This window comes from Canis lupus, chromosome 8 (genome assembly GCF_003254725.2).
Source record: "Canis lupus dingo isolate Sandy chromosome 8, ASM325472v2, whole genome shotgun sequence".
NCBI classification, from domain to species: Eukaryota; Metazoa; Chordata; class Mammalia; order Carnivora; family Canidae; genus Canis; species Canis lupus.
In genome coordinates, this window is record NC_064250.1 from 22,198,636 (window position 1) to 22,212,975 (window position 14,340).

The 14,340-nt window shown below is 34.2% G+C and overlaps 1 protein-coding gene and 1 long non-coding RNA gene across 23 annotated transcripts in view; both read right to left on the reverse strand.

Moving 5' to 3' along the window:
• Window positions 1-14,340, reverse strand: part of LOC112657337 (uncharacterized) — a 301,844-nt gene that overhangs the window by 287,161 nt on the left and 343 nt on the right. The gene's annotated exons all lie outside the window — the stretch shown is intronic.
• The window catches only part of FSCB (fibrous sheath CABYR binding protein), a 220,716-nt gene that overhangs the window by 141,138 nt on the left and 65,238 nt on the right, over window positions 1-14,340 (reverse strand). The gene's annotated exons all lie outside the window — the stretch shown is intronic.

The window sequence follows — 14,340 nt, forward strand, 5'->3', positions numbered from 1 at the left end:
ATAAAATTATGTTATCTATATTTCCAAATGCTATGGCTACTCTATAAACAAAATAGTTTGAATAATTATAGTCTCTACTCTTGCAGAGTCCATGAACAAAAATAAAAAACTGTTACAGATAAAAGCATAAAAGTAACAAGACAATTTAACAAAAATAATTGTTGTATCAACCACAGAACTAAAAATTTAAATGTAAAAATCGATGTATTCAGTTTTCCTTTTGGTAATAAGAAAGGATATGATGTAGAATTTTATCTTAGTTTCTATCCTGAAAATAATTTAATCACACTTGCCTTGCCTCTCAAGAGATGAGAAATATATATTTACACCATTTACCCATTACTTAGTTGGTTTTCATGTACAAACCTTTCTTTACAACTCCAAGCCTATGTCTAAAAAGTAAAAGTTAGATAAACTTCCTACCTGGTAATTTTAGCCACCTTCACCTTCTCCTTGGAAGAAAAGCAATTAGGTATTAATTGGATGGTTGTAAGGAAAACCTGCTGAGTTCCAGACAAACTGGATGTGTCAGGTTAGAAAGAGAATGATTGTTCGCATTGATTTAGATTGGACACCTGGTAGGCCCTTTAGAGGACCTTGTGCCAGTCTCAGAAAAGAGCAATATGGACTCAAAATGACCAACCAGATATAAAGAATCATGATCATTTCATTATCTGCCAATAGTTTTGTAAAAACTACCAGCATAGAAAATTAAAGGTTTTATTGCCGGACAGATGGGCATGCATGCTGGGAAGCCATATAGCTGGCCCACACAAAACGGATGAACAATTCCTGATTTTCATAACACTGCACTTGAAAACACAGCAATTTTCAGCCTAAGCAATAAGGCCAAGGGAATAGGAAAAACTTCTTTCTAATATTTTTCCAGATAGTTAAATGTGAGTTATAATTTATAGTTAGTTTGGCTCTTCTTGGCATGCCTCCTATCAGGATTCATTATCCCACTCAGCTTCAGTGCCTCAGGGAGGTGAAAGAGAAGGCCATGTCCATATTGCCTTGATCTCTGCTATCTGTTAATACTGTCTAACTATGGCAGCAGCTGAGTTATATTATTGCTCCTCTACAGTTATTTATATTTAACACATGATGAAGGCAATGGTTCCCAAATCCTTGTATAGGAAACATTAAAATTATAGTTTCTGGGGATCCCTGGGTGGCTCAGTGGTTTAGCGCTTGCCTTTGGCCCAGGGCGCGATCCTGGAGTCCCGGGATCGAGTCCCACGTCAGGCTCCCGGCATGGAGCCTGCTTCTCCCTCTGCCTGTGTCTGTCTGTCTGTCTCTCTGTCTATCATAAATAAATAAATAAATCTTATAAAAAATAAAATAAAATTCTAGTTTCTTTGGACCATACTACCTGTAATTACAGTTTAGCAGGGGGGTGTGTTGGGGGGGGTCGTGAAAGAACTTGCCAGAAAACAGTATTTTAGCTAGTATTCCCAATAAACACACTCCCATTTAGGAGTCACTACTTAAAAGATCAAAAAGCATCAGACCAAAAAAAAAAAAAGCATCAGACCCCAAAGTAATACATCTCTAATAGTACAACTTAACTCATGGGCAATGGATATAAAAATTTTGGAAGGGAAATCACACATTAGTAGCTTCCTATCTACCTTTGCATAAACACTAACCAGGTTTAACTGTTTTAGATTTCCATTAGCCTATATCTGACTGCAGAAAATTTGAACAAAATTATTTTTTCAACCTCACTTCAAGGATTATGTACAGTGCTGAGCTAGTAAAGGTTTAATAACTGGATCCTGGGGCAAAAAATGTGTGTGTGTGTGTGTGTGTGTGTGTTGCTTATTATCCACTTTGCCAATATAAAAGACATGTAACATACACAGAATAATAAAATATATAATATTCTTTGTTGTGAATTCCACATACCTAGAGCTTCAGTGTGAGTTATTATTTTTTGAAAATCCAGTTTTTTTAACTCTACTGCCAATAATGGTATTACAAAATACCATTGAATACACTTGATTACTATTTAATTCAGCTAAGACATCACTCATATCATTAACAAGCATAGTTACGACACAAAAATTAATTGATAATTTTGTTTATATTAAAATGTTAAGATTAAAGTGAAATACAAAGGCCTATGCAAGAACTTTACTCCTCAATGATGCAAGTGATTTCCTGGCTAAATGTGATAATAGTTTGTGAATACTGGAAGTAAATTTCCTCATTTTTTATGCTATTCACAATTTAACAGCTACAGACATGACACACTTTAAATTTAATCAGCATTTAACATTTTCTCCATCACTTTTAAAACTTAAACAATCAAGACACTAAATCAAGTCCTAATTTGCACCATTTGCTGATTGCTATGATGTAAAGACTGACTCCCACCTGGCTAATTTGAAGCTACTAACATGATATCACAGAGGGCTAAGTTTGGAAGAGATGTACGGTAGTGTCTCTTCCATCAAACAATTGATATGTATAATCTTAAGAGCAGAGATAATGGTTAAAAGTAATTTTAAAAATTAAGGAGTTATGAATTTTGAATATTGAGTACTTTTATTTTGATATAAATTAATTATAAGCTTATATAATTTAATTTTTAATAATGGTGTGTTTAACAACGGGTTCTCATAGTTCCTTAAAATTTAACAATTAACTCACAAACCAGTTAGAACCACTGTTATACGATGCTTACAGTGTAGAAGTGAGAAGAGGTAAGGCAAAATAGGTTAGACAGTTCACGCTATGGGAAGAAGGGGAAGGAAGACAGACTATGTTGAAAAGAAAAAAATGTAGAAAAACTTTCTTATCTACCTGCAACCTTCACTCTCAGATATTCCCTTTTCTTAATTATATAGGTGGAAACTCACCAGCAGACTCTTCAACAGAAGGATAGAATTTAACTAATTGAGAGTGGGCCACTGTCACTCACCAGGGAACTTTCTCTAAAGCAATGGGCCCATGGTTTTCAACCCTGTTGACCACCAAAATCAGTGATGATTTGTTTTATTTATATATATATATACACACATGCACATATACACATATATACATACTTATATACATACACACACATGTATCAGGACCACCTAAACCAAAATTTCCTAAGATGATTCTATATTGGAAACTACTTTGAAGTTTAGCCTGGAATGTTTAACATTTAATTGTGTCTATTGATTCACATTAAAGAGTCCATTTCAGAAAACTCATCTTGAAACCTAAGTAACTGCCATATCAATTTCAACAAGTATATGAAAAAATCCATTCCTGTGTTTAAATAGGAAACTGAATGCTGCATATCCTTTTTGGAATAAGCTGTAATAAAAAAAAATGCTATCCACAAAATTTTTTGCCATTTTTTTCTAGTTATAAATTCCTCAGGTGTGAAAAATTTATATTTACAATTTTCTCTTGTCTTGCTATATTTTCAAAAATGAAAGATGAAGAAACAAACTTTGATCTGAGAATATGATGACAGGGACAGGAAGAGTACTTTTATGACATATTTTCAAAACTGTGTATAGGGAATAATATTTCAGGTTTGGAAAATCCCATTACTTTAAATGGGATTTACATGGTTACATTCCAAACTACTTTGAAATTTTAACCTAGAATGTGCAACTTTGATGGTGTCTTTTTGACTTAAGCTGGGATAACTTACTTTTATAAGTCACTGTTTCAACATTCAAGTTCTTTGAAGACGTAACCACCTAACATTTTTTAGCTTTGAATCAACTTTAACATAATTATCAAGCTAAGTAAAAATTATTTTAACAGCAAAACACAAAATTATTTCTGAACAACCTTTATATAATCAAAAGAGTACAAATAGATTTAAAAGGATTACATTCTGAACTTGAACTTAGAAATATTAGTAATCATCTGATGTCCAATGCTTGGCTTACAATAAATAAAAGCATCATATCAAAGCATTTATAATCACTACTTAAATTGCTATTCTTGAATGTTTTCACACTTGAACCATTTTTCTAGTTGGTAGTCTCTCATTAGGGAGGTCAATATTCTCCTGATCACATGGAAACAGTTTTGTGGAGACCCTCTCTGAGTCTCCATTTATATATGGTTTCTCTTCCCCCTCCCATACCTCACAGTGTTGGAGTGTCACATGAATCACTTTGGATGATAATCACTTAAGTAAAGTTAGTAGCACAACCATAAGGCATTCAGTTGCCCAGTTTAGGGTTCAATTATCCATTTGCCCTTATATTAACATTCAATTTTAGACACAATGATTAATTCTACCTCTGGGACATAGGCAGAAAACTGGGGTGCAAACCATAAAATGTCACCATCTAATTTTCCACTTATCATCTCATTTTTGTTCACTTATCTCCATCTGTTTATTGCTTACAAATCCTCCTTGTCAATATATTAGTCAGATACCACCTAATGTTCTTTGGCACCTATTACAGTTCCCATTAAGCTAAAATTCTAAAATAGCTTTCTAAATACTGGGTTTTTATCTTTGCCAATGTGAAATTGTAAAACCTTCTTTATCCATTCATTGCATCAAAAACTTGATTTCCCCAGATGCTAAATCATTAATCTTATCTGGATGTATTTCAAGATCAAAGCTCCTATTTTAATAAATTTACATGACAACCAACAATAAATCCTCAGATGCCCACCTTTTGGATCACAACCTGACTAAATCTTTCATCTGAAGCTGATCCTACACTACTTCTGGATTTGGAAACAAAGAACATATTTAGGGGATTAGATTTAGACAGAGACAGCAAGAAATCTTCCTTTTACATATTTTTCCTTTTCCTGAGCCCATGCAATAAATTTAGCTCTGCAGGTTAACAGAAAACATGGATGTTATTATACATGCTGCTTTGTTCCCTCTGATTCTCTTCAAAATATCTAAGACCAGGGCCTCAATTTTTCTGTAACAGAACTTTGCTGCCACCAACTGAACACATTCACCCAATGCAAGTAGACTTTTTTTTACAAATTAGTGCTGGGAAGAAAGATAAAGGAAATATTAAATATTCTCTTGGCCCAGATCCCAAACCATAATCAGAACTCCATTTCTAATCAGTAATACCACCAGAGCAATGGCAACCTTCTCTTCCTTCCTAGACCAACTTATATTATTAGAAAATTTCTTCTTTATATGTAAGCAAAGAGCATTTGTTTTATTCATACCAACAAGCATAAATCAAAGGCTTTGTGTCAGGAGTGTCATGTCATGAAATGATGACATTGAGCCGGTCAGTGAGCTGGGCTAAATGGATTACCAGGTCAGTAAAGCAAACTCTTCTAACCACATTCTCATTGGTAAATGTTTATTTTTAAAAAATGCACCAAAGTCTCTACAGGTGACTCTAATTTCTTCTCTCTAGGTCAAATCCATAGCCCTCCCTTAAAGTGGTAGATGTCAATCAATCACTCAATTAATAAATAAATAAAGAAATGTCATTTAGTCAAGTGGTCCCAGATCTTAGCAACACACAGAATCACCAGGTAAAATACAAACTCTAAGGCCCCCTCCCTAGACCTACCAATCAGAACCTCCCAGAAGAGGGTTTGGGCAACAAAAGATCACAATTCACAGCTAGAGTTGAAGATCACCAGTTTAGTCCTATTCCCACATTTTCTGGATGGGGGAGCAGGCTCAGAAAAGTAAAAGCAATCCACCAAACTGTGTACAGGCCCTCAGGGAAAAACCCTAATAAAGCCTGAGCCCAGGGTTTAGATAGCATAGTACCTGAGCTCACTGGAGAAGCCTAATCTATACGAAAACACCTCCAGCATGTTGACCTTTGCCATATGCTTTGTCCTCTTTAACAGTTCTGCATAGGCAAAATGAAAATGCTATTTGGGTCTAGAAATCAGTCCTTCAAAGATAACAAGGAGAATAGCTCATTTATTTTCATTTCTTACCTGCCTCATTTAGTCTGAAAATTTTGCCTTGAACCTTATGGGAGCTGAAAAGATCTTTACTATGAGTCAAATATGACCTATTTTGTTAATTCCCATAACAATAATATTTTCCCCTAACATAGCTCACATATGGAATGTTTTAAGTTAAATTAATATATACTTGCAGTTTTTCATGTATTTGGCTTAATATTTATAGTATTTAAAGGAAACAAAACATTGTATGTTTCCATAATATCGTAATTTTTTTTTAACCTTCCTCTTGGGAAGTTTAATTTTAGGTTTCTTTTAGTGTCTTATGAAAAAGATCTATCCACCACCACTAACGAAAGAAGTAATGCATTATTTATCCTACTTCTTGGACCCTCAAATCTACAAGCCCTGTCCCCATTCAACCTTAGCCTTAGATCATTGGACATAACTTTGCTTCAAGGTGCACCCTGGCTCATCTATCATGTTTTTGGTTTTGGTTTTTGGAGGGTTTTTTTTTTTTTTTTAAGATTTATTTATTTATTTATTTATTTATTTATTTATTTATTTATTTTAGAGAGATAGTACAAGTGAGTGGGGGCAGGGCAGGAGGAGGAGAGGGAGAGAGAGAATCCTCAAGCCAACTCCCCATTGAGCGTGGAGCCTGACGCAGGGCTTGATCCTGGGACCGTGAGATCATGACCTGAGCCAAAATCAAGATCCAGGTACCTAACCAACTGAGCCACCCAGACACTCCCAGTTCCTCTACCTTCTTCATTAGTGGCAACCTTAAACTGCTCTCCTAGTGAGCACCCAAGAATCCTTGGAATTAAACGGGCACTGCTGTCCCCACCTGATTAAGATGGCAAAATTTTTGACAAGAAGCTAGTTTTACACAACAGGTTTCTCTTTCCAGAAATTCAGTTTGCACTGATTAATTGAGGGGGGGGTGCGGGTAAGGGAGAGGCAAGCAAGAAGGAAGTTAGTAGTGGGAAAGGATGACACCACCATGAGTGACAGCTATATCCATAAAAGACAAGACTCCTCACCAGAAATCTGATAGGATCAAGGAATGAGACATCTTCTGAAGGTACCTAACCCAAAGGAATGAAATGGTGAGGGTAACAAGCTGCTTTAAATTAACAAAGCCTTAGTAGTTGAATGGGTATAGGGGTATGAGTAATTCTGCTTCAGTATCCATTTGGGAAAGTATAAAGTTAAAAGCAAAAGCATTTTTTATTCCTGTTTCTTAACAGAATACAGAATGGATTCCAGAATTCTGAGGATACTGGAGAACACTAATACAATTTTGCCTCCTGAAGGACTTCAGAAAACCAGAAAACCAATGTAAGACATAAAAATCCAACATATACGACACCAGAGGGAGATCAAAAGAATGGCCAAACCAAAAAAAAAAAAAAAAAAGGGAGTTAAAAACAAGGCCCATTCAGTTATTGGAAAGACCAGCTCAGGAGTACACACAGATTCCCACTATTAACTTAGAAGCCATTTTACAGGGGGATGAAGGTGGGGAAACTGCAGATAAAACTATTGAGTACCAACTAGATTTCAGGCACTAGTGATAGAAATGAGTGGGTTCCACCCGCAAGATGCTTCACTTAACCTCCCATTCATTTGTAAACACATTGTCTCTTGGTAATATAACATTATGGCTTCCCCCTCAGACCTGATAGCACTTATTATCACCAACTAATAGTTCCCATAAGAAGTTGTTAGTTGTAGGAAAAGAGGGGAGAGGCAATATCTTGACTAATTATTGCCATAAATAATAATATTAAATCTAAATCTATTATATTTATCAGATATTGTCCTCTAATTAAATAAACAACACCAAAATAATCCTATCCAATAACCTATTCAATAAATATAAGAGTATATTTTACAGCCAGCTCATCCTGGTAGAGCCAATAATATAGATTTTTATAAAAACTCAGTCTTCTACAGAGATCATACTGAAGTTCTATTATAAGCAAGGTTATACTTGGCCTTGACTATTTGCAGGCTGAAGTAATATCTTTGATGCTTTAAGGTATAAAAATTCAGTTAACAAGCAAAAACTTGTCTAAGCTTTTGAAGTTGTAAAATTCCTTTTCTTATAGAAAAAGAATGTGGTTTTTCCCACTAGTATCTTTTTTTTAAAAAAAGATTTTATTTTACTTATTCATGAGAGACACACACAGAAAGAGAGAGAAGCAGAGACGCAGGCAGGGGGAGAGGCAAGCTCCAGGCAAGGAGCCTAACGCAGGCCTCCATCCCAGGTCTCCAGGATCAGGCCCTGGGCTGAAGGCAGCACTAAACCACTGAGCCACCTGGGCTGCCCCCCACTAGTATCTTTGAGCTGATACTACCAGGGTTAGAATTGCATTTCACTGAAAAAGCACAGAGAGACATATATTTAGTTGTGTTCATATGGACAGTAAATGACCATATATAACATCTGCATTGACTCCTCAGTCCCTCGAGTCCTGTGGAGATGTACTTGGCCAACAGCAGGCTGCTTCATGTGGGCTTTGACAAGTCTGCGTGTGGGGCCTGCCATTGTTAGCTCTCCCACCCTATCTATTATAGTCAGCTCCTATTTGGTATCATCTGGGAAAGTCTGCCTTGCACCAACTGCTATATCATTGTAGTAGGACACTTCTCTGCTGTTACAAAAATTCTCATGCACATTTAATCTTGAGGGAAAGTTTAATGGAAATTTATTAAAAGTGCATTTTCTAGAGTTCCATTCTATGGAACCTAAGACCTACCTTTGTGGTCCCTATGACCCACCCTTATGGTAAAGTGGGAAAGCCCATAGTAGAAGAAAATTATAAACACCAAAATTTTCTAAATGAAATGTCAACATTGTTATCTAAAATATTTTAATTAATAAATTCATCATCAAGATTTCAAGTATTTTGTGAATATATCTAACATGATTTGATTATAATCTAATACTGCCAAACACAACTGGTGGTATAGGAATAGAGTTCCTCAGAGATAAAGCCTATGGAACCCAAACTCAAGGTACCTCCATTTCAGTGATTATCAATAATTCACTGTAATATAAAGTCTACATTAAGTTACATGAGGCACATACGAAGTACCTAAAAAATACAAATACAGAAGATGTGTCTCTCATTCATACTCATATTCTCATTTTCTCATTGATGCATTTCTATTATTGCAAGGTATATATATATTGCAGTCCCAAAAATTCCACATATAGACTGTACCCCAATGTAAAACTAGCAACCTCAAACATTTACCTGAATCATTCAGATCCTTATAAATATATATCGGCTCGTAATTGCTGAGTAATGAGTTAACCTTTTGTTTAAGCAGAATAGCACTCATCTCAGTTGGGAAATTTGAGTGATCCAAGTAATTCTTGGTGCCCTAAACTGTCTCCCTAATTTAAAAAAAACTTTGATCTCCGAAACTTCACATCTCAGAATTCATTTTGTACTTCATTTCTAAATTAAAAATATTTCCCAAAAGTTTACATATTTTATTATCCTACACTACTAAAAGCATTTATTAGAATTGAATTCTTTAGTTGGGATTTGAAGCACTGTAGCCTGAAAGAGGAGAGACCATTAAAAAAGAGGCAATGACCAAAGAAATGACAACTAGAGCATTGAGAACTTGCCTACTTCCCAAGTTATTTAGTTGCCAAGCCCACAGAGTTATTCTGGCATACCAATATATTCCTTTTATCACAATGGTGGTAGAAAAAGAAAATTGGCACAGGAGATGAGATGGGATCATGGAAAAATCTGGCCATGGCAGATACTATTTTCTACTGAATTTTCTACTATGAAAGACAGAAACTATAATAGAAAGGAAGTCACATTACATCTCTGAGCTTCATTTTCTTACATGTATAATGTTGGAAATATACCAATCATGCTCCTAGTGAGCATCAAATAAGAAAATGGTACATGAAAGCATTTTGAACATCATTAAGTATCATACATAGGTAAAATAAATTACTCATATCAGATTCAGGACATGTTCCTGAATTCCTGTTTAGTTGTTAAAATATAAGACTTTGATGAATCTTTTTCAAGATTGCCTTGAATAAATCCATAGAGCTTCCTCTGCCATCCTCATTGCTTTTTCTTCTCTGCTTTGGGAGTGGTGTGAAAATGGGAAGTAAGGATTCTGGTTATTTCTGACTTCTTAGCTTCTCTGCACTACCACTACAGAGATTCCTTTTGGTTTTTATTTGTTTTTTTGTTTGTTTGTTCTATTGACACACCTTTAACTGAATCTGCAGAAGCTCTAAGCTTCAAAGATTTGTGTGAAGAAATTGAATCCAGAGAGAGAGAATTCATAGGAAAAGAATTGTTGACATGGAAGTCAATAGAAGTTGCATTTCTGAAATAACCTTGATGGTCAGAGCAACTTAACCATTCATTTAACATAGTGACACACTACACTGAATAGACTAGTAAAGACAGATAACAAAGAGCACTATTTATATGCAAAGACACTGAAGAACTTATCCGGGAAAGTGGCTGGTATAATGAAGCAAAACAAGAAGACAGACTTTTAAAGTATAAGTAGACCAAAAGCTTTTGAATCCATAGCATTTCCTCTAAGAACATGGGTGGCCAGAGTCATTAAATTTATTCTGTGGTACAAGTCCTAGAAGTGAGTATTGATCATGGTTTTTAAATCTTTTAATTTACTTTCAAAAGTAGAAAAACTGAAAGTCAAAATACGAGTATCATTTTGGTTATTTCTTTTACTAACAACTGTAAAAGAGGATATTAGCCCTATTCTGAAGACAAAGAAAATGAGGCTCAGAGACATTTTTCCATTCACAGCTAGAAAGTTAGGTAGTAAGCATTCAAACTGACTCTAAATCCTAAGTTCTTTCACTATAATAACTCACTTTTAATGTAATAGGTTTCTTATTCTATTGATTATAGGAACAATAGATTCAACAATTATGAAGTAGGGTGCCCAAAGCAACAGACATTAGAAAATGTTTGCAGAACGCTGAATGATCTTTCTAACAACTTTAGAGAACATGAATAATATGGTTATTTTAGAGATAAAGAAAAGATTAAGGTGGAGGTCAGTTAATACCTTTACTGAACACTTTCCATGAAGCAGGGAAAGATAATCACCATGAACCATCGATGTCCAGACAAATGGGAAAATAAAACAGATTATAAACAATTACCAGGCAACATAAAGGTTGAAGTACCCTAAGCCAACATGAAGAAGTACAAACATATAATTAAATAAAGAGAAATATATTTTTACTACAGAAGCCAGTAATCCCTATATAAAACATTTTTCATTTTCTAAGATTTCAATCATACTCTTTCCTTACTTAAAAACAATTTGGACATTTTTAAGGACAATAAGACAGTGCTCAAAAGAAACTGGAAGACTAGAGCAGAAAAGAGTTATTATTCTTTTCTTTTGTTCTAGTTCTCTACAGTGTCTTAGTTTGGTATCATATTTTTCCTACCTCAGAACATCACTTTAGCAAATGATGAGGAAGTGAGAAAAACAAGTACAAAAATGTTTTTAAACCTTGAAAATTTTCCATTACAAGAAAAGAGCTAGCAGAGTTACAATTAATCAAAGGAAAATTCATAAACATGTTTTAATTATGACAGAAAAATGCCTCAACATTTTTAATAACAAAATAACCATCATTTTCCTCAGAGATTAACCATGTTATCCACACACAGAAATGAACTAAGAAAATGAGATACCTGAAAAAGACAACCCCAAAGCCAAAAAACTATTTTGAACATTCAGATAATTTGATAAAAAATAATTTGTATATGACATATAATTTATAAAAGCTGACATTAGCTACACAATTGTCACCTTTCAATAAGTCTGAATTGTGATACATATAAAAAAATAAAACTGGAAATCAGCCCAAATGTCTATTCTACTTTGAGAACAAAATGAAGTACTGATACCACAAGGATGTTGAACATGAAGTATGCGATATAAGATCAATGAACCTCAAAAACACTATGCTAAAGAAAAAAAGCCAGATTCAAAAGACTATATATGGTATGATTTGATTTATATGAAATATCCAGGATTAGTCAATCTCTAAAGACAGAAGGTAGATTAGTCGCTGCCCTGATTGGGAACAGAGTGACTGCAACTGGACAGGTGATTTCTCTGGAGACGGAAATGTTCTAAAATTAGACTATGATTATAGTTGCACAACTCTGTAAACTAACTAAAAATCATTGAATCATACATTTCAACAGAATGAATGTTATGGCATGTAAATTACACCTCAATAAAGCTGTTACAAATTTTTTTTTAATTACAGTCCTACCAAATACCAATTTAAATTCTAAAACTTTACTTTTCCCTTTGTTAATGTGAAATATAAATAGTTCTCCAACAAGAATTCTCTCCTGTCATTTCTCATGAACATAAAGGGTCCAAAAGGACAGTATTTATATTTCATTTTCTTCTGAAATTCTCCCTATTCAAATTAAGATAAATCTCAATAGAAACCATAAGCCTTTCAAACCACGAGCTATTTTTCTACATCACTTATAAAAACCTACAGAAGGGTCCAATTTAAGGATGTATCATATTTTAGACTAGAAGAATGCTTAGCTCTTACACATGCCTGACTACATCTATAATACATCATATTGAATACAATATAATTGCTCTCTTTTTTAAAGATTATTTATTTATTTATTTATTTATTTATTATTTATTTATTTATTTATTTATTTGAGAGAGAGAGAAAGAGAATGTGCAGGAGCTGTAGAGCAGAAGAGGGAGAGAGAGAAGCAGACTCCTCACTGAGCTCAGAGCCAGATACAGGGCTCAATCTCAGAACCCTGAGATCATGACTTGAGCTGCAATCAACAGTCAGACATTTAACCGAATGAGCCACTCAGGTGCTCCTATAATTGTTCTCCCTAAACGTATTTTATATTTTGGAATATAAATACTCTAAAAAATAAGATTTGTGAGATTGTTATTCATAAATTTACTTTATTAAGTTTTCAAAATTAATGGTAATGTTTCCTGGACCTGAAAAGGGCTTTTTAATGTCTCATTTTTATATTATAGGCCACAGCAGGTTGGGTTAACCATGCTCATTAATGAGAATTCTCCCAGATTTAAACAGCAGTCACAAAGTCAATTTGAGCAGAAATAAGTTTGATAGCAAACTTACTTGTGATTTTAGGAGATACACAGATATTACTCCTACTAGCCATAATAGTTTATCCAAAGACATTGTACTTTTTATAACAAACAATCCCAAACAGAAGTAAAGATCTTCACATCTTGAGAGACGAATAAATTTCTTCAAATTAATATAATTGCTCTGTAACTATAATATAAGCATGCACAACTAAATAAAATATGTAACAGAAGTCATTAAATTTACCATTTAGTAGAAGAATAGCAAGAAATAACACACACCAAAAAAAAGGAATATATCACAACTAAAGGTAACATGAACATCACAAGAGACAATGGCCAATGGGACTGAGAAAAGGCTGTGAATGTTACCAGGCACTTGCTTCAAGGTGAAGCTCTGAATACCACTTGATTTTTATCACACTTTCCATTGAAAAATATCTGCTTCCTTTTTTAATACAAACCCTCTTAGACTCTAGTTACAACTGAAGAAATTTCCAAGCCTGCTGGACAACTGACTCCCTAAGATTTCTTTCCATTTACATCCTGGATTAGGTTCACTTTTTCTCTAGACTTAATAATTTTATCTTTCATGTACTCTATTTTTCTTTGGATAAAACTCATTCTCACATCATTTTTTAAATAACAGGTACATAGAGGTAAACTTGCTAAGCTCATCTATCCCTAAAAATGTCTCCAGATGCCTCGCACTTGATATTTTGGCATTTAAGTTTTAATCATTTCTTTTCAGGACCATACAGGACTGCTTTGTTGTCATCCAGCATCCCGTGTGCAAGATGAGCAGTCTGATGCCACTCTGATGGCCACTCCTTTGTAGGCAACCTGTTTTCCCCCAGAATCCTCTTGCTTTCTCTGGTGTCTTAAAGTTCCCCAAGCTTTGGCTCATCAGGTTTCAGTAAACTCCACTTTTCAGTCTGCAGGCTTGTCATATTTCAGAGGCTAAGGGCATTTTTTTAATATAATGAAGGAAATATTTATTTTTAAATCCCTTAATTTTGTTTTTTAAGACTTTTATTTTTATTTAATTTCTTCTGTTCTCTTTCTTTAAAAACTCTGTTAGATATAATGAACCACTCAAGTTGATTTTTTTATGCCTCGTAATTTTTTATCTATTTTACTTCTTTTTGGCTTTTAGTTAATATTTTAGGATGTTCCCTTGGTATTTTGTCTCCAGCCCTTCTACTGAACAATTTTTATTTTAGAAAGCATATTTTTAAATTTTTCAATTCCTCTTTGTTTTCTAATTACCCCTTTTTTATGGCAGCATCTTCAGTATTT